Here is a 3,495-nt window from a genome sequence, read left to right as displayed (position 1 = left end):
CCTCCTCCACATCTGCCCTAGAACTCGAACATGTTCTGGATCTCCCCTTTAGAGGAAAGCAGCAAACAGCATGCTTTCAGGAGGAATGGGTTCTCCTTGTGCCTTTCACAGCTCTAATTGTGCCACATCTATCTCGTTTCTGACACTAGGTGGTTTGTCTTATACACATTTGTAACCAAGCTTTATCACAGATAACTTTGTGACTTTTTTCCTGTTGGGATGCAGAGTTAAATAAATTTTCACATATATCAAATCACTGCTTTTCTTTCTAAGTAGTCACTGAATGGTCTTGTTGAAAACAGAAGAATTCACTGTGTCTGTAAGTGTTTGTAGAGCTAATTACTGATTTGGGAATCATCTAGCTTTTAAGAGGAACAGGTTAACAGGTATTATATAAATTGTTGCCAGACAAACAGATTCATTATGCTATTACACTCATTGATGTTCCCCCAAGGACACGTATACTAGAAGAACGGGATGAAACAAAGCAGAAAACAGCCCTTTGAAAACCTCCCCCCCCCCGGTGCCTTGTGTAGGTCAATACATAGTGAAGATGCACAAGAGAACATATTCTCTAGGAGATGACTGCTATATCACAAAAAAGGCAAGCCCACGCCTGAGAGTTCAACCTACTGCAAAGAAATACCATATAAATAGCTCTGTAGCCTTCCACATCAGGGTAGAATTTCCCGCAATAATCTTGTTTGGATCAAAGTCCACTGACAACCAACGCCATGAGAGCTGTTTGTACAGAAAACCTAGACTATAAAACGTGTTTAGGCAGTAGATTTCAGGCACTACACTGCCTGGTACCAAGTCCATGAAAGTGGTTTATATGAGAAATATCCTATAAAACGTGTTTAGACAATATTAAGAGCAATTATAATAAGAGTGCTGTACAGCTCAAAAGGCCCAGATAAATCATTTGAGTGTGTGCAGTTTATTCAACGCTGACATCATAGGTGTTTTCTTTATCTGCCTTTCTATCTACCTTGCTGAAGTGTATTACAATGGAATATTTCAGCTGATGGAAAACAACAACTTCTTTTTAATATCTGTTGTGGAAAGCCACAGATTCACGGTCTGTTTTCAAGTGCAGTGCTGAGACTATACAAGTAGAAAACCTGCACGTACAAAAGAAAACAGCTTACCAGGGGTTAGAAGAAAACCCATCCGTGGCTCCCAGTGGTACCAGAAAGTAATTAAGGTGATTCCAGGAAGCAGGTAAAATGAGAAATACAATTGTAGCTTCTTAAATCTTTGGTCTTCAGGATTAGTTAGAACTGGCTAGTAGCAGCTCCCTTTGATGATGTCCCTCTGGGTCTTCTTGAGAGTAATGGAGTGGACATCACTGGACCTTGCTGTGACCCTTCCAACCTGTGAGTAGCAGACACTGGAAGGGCCCTCACTTTTCCACGTGCTGAGGGTGGATCAGAGGATTTCACCCAGTTTTATTTTTATATATATATATAAGGAGATAGATATAGATATAGATATAAGGGATCGCGCTATCAGCTTCCTAAACGCTAGATGCATTTATAAGGGCGTGCCTAGGGCGCCAGGAGTAACAGGGCTTTCCTGAAGGCTTCAACATCATTTAAGCAGTTCAGAAAAATCCCTGGGAAGATACATCAGTTTCATAACAACCCTGCCCCAGAAGGAGGGATAGGAACAAATTGGAGAAGGCTGAAAATGGTTAAGATATCAATTCTGCTTCAGAGAGAGGTAAAGATTCTGGCAAAATAAAGCCGAACTGAAATTGTGCAAAATACCTACAAGGATGCCATGTAGACCTGATAAGCTTAGCGTACACATGGGCTATGTACTATTCCATGGTACCTTTTCTCCATATACTTTCATCATCAAGTACTTAGTACTATTCTTTGTGGACATTGTTTGCTGACTGCTTAACAGTGCCAGAGAGAGCAGGACTCCAGATGCTGGACCACAATTAGATTTGCTAAATGTACTGTTGGAGAATTGGCCTCTGAAATTCCATGCTCAGAGGAAAGAAAGAGTATCAGGGCCCCATCAATGAAGGCTGATATGACTGAAGATCTGATACAAGAACGCTCGAGGAGACCCTCAAAGCTTCTAGAGTGCAGCTATAATCCCACTGCTGTGACAATCCTGTGACTCCCAGGGAAATGCTTAATTGCACCCAATGAATGTTTGCTGGTAGAGGCCTCGCTTTCACCACAGCCACTTGCAGGAATGAATTATTTGGCCAGAGCAGACAGGACTATTTCCCCATTCTCCTGTACCCCCTTGAAATGCGTTGTCTCCACGGAGTCCAACTGTCTTATGTAATAAATTGCAGAGAAAACAGGACAGTTCCCCAGTGCCTTCCCCTAACAGGAGCACGTGCTGTGGACAGAGAATGGGAGCAAGCCTTGTTATTGCTCTGTGGGCAGCAGGACAGCCCCATGCCATGCCAGCTACAGTTTCTTTACTCCGTTCCCTATCAACAGCAAACAGGGGCTGGTCCGTTGGTTGCTCAAATCAATGCAAACCTACTGATAAGAATAGAATCAGCCAGTCTGAGTAGCACATGACTAGTAATAGCTGGGACTGCAGTACTTCCACGGTGCTTCCCAGCAGCAAGCGTCCTGTGTATGTAGGAATTTCCACCCTTATGCACCCTCATACAAGTACTGCTTGTGCATTTTGCAAAAGCCTTAATGGACCAGGATCCTCACAGGGACTCTCCACAGATACACGTTCAGTAGTCCCCATTGTATAGTGAAACTAAACATGTGCAGATTCAAACCAGCCAGCTTGGGTACCAGCACCCCTTTCAGCAAGGTGCTGGACCAAGCCTACAAGACCCGTCTGGACAAGGAAACAGGCATCTGCATCTTTGTCTTGCTGCTGCTGTTCTCCCTCCAAGCTAGCTCTGGTATTGTCCCCTCTGTGCTACCGTCCGGACAGCTACTGCATGGCAGCTCCAGCCTCACCACATCTCTTGGCTTACGCTCAGTGGCTGCTGCGTGCATGTACGTCCCAGCTACATGAACTAGTGCAGGGTTGGAATGACCCAAATGTTTCTCCCATGTTAGCTTGTTAATGGCGAGCATTTGCACCCTGCAGTTCGGACACGATGTGGAAAGAACATGTGTAACGGGACTCTAATGCGGCCCCATTCACCTCATCAAAAAAGGGCCAGAACCTTGCTACAGCAGTTCGTCCTAAAAATCTGTCAAGAAGAAAGTCCCAGATGCCATAGGAAAATACTGGCGGTTAGGTCATTTCCTGATCCCTGGGCAGCAGAGCCCGGAGCCGTCTTTCAGGAAGAGTGCTGCAGCTTTCTCTGTTGACTTTAAGAGAGCAGATGCTAATTTGCTAGTTTGCAGGCTCTGCCCAAATGTCTGAACTGAGAGAATACAAGTGACACAGCGTATCTTTAAATGTTTGAAAGGTGTGGAGATAAGGCTGGCTGAAGAATGCTGAAAGCTGAGGGGGATGAGAACAGCTTCACAAATGAAAATACCCCTC

This window comes from Phaethon lepturus, unplaced genomic scaffold (genome assembly GCF_000687285.1).
Source record: "Phaethon lepturus isolate BGI_N335 unplaced genomic scaffold, ASM68728v1 scaffold1116, whole genome shotgun sequence".
Taxonomy (NCBI): domain Eukaryota; kingdom Metazoa; phylum Chordata; class Aves; order Phaethontiformes; family Phaethontidae; genus Phaethon; species Phaethon lepturus.
This window is presented reverse-complemented; position numbering follows the sequence as displayed.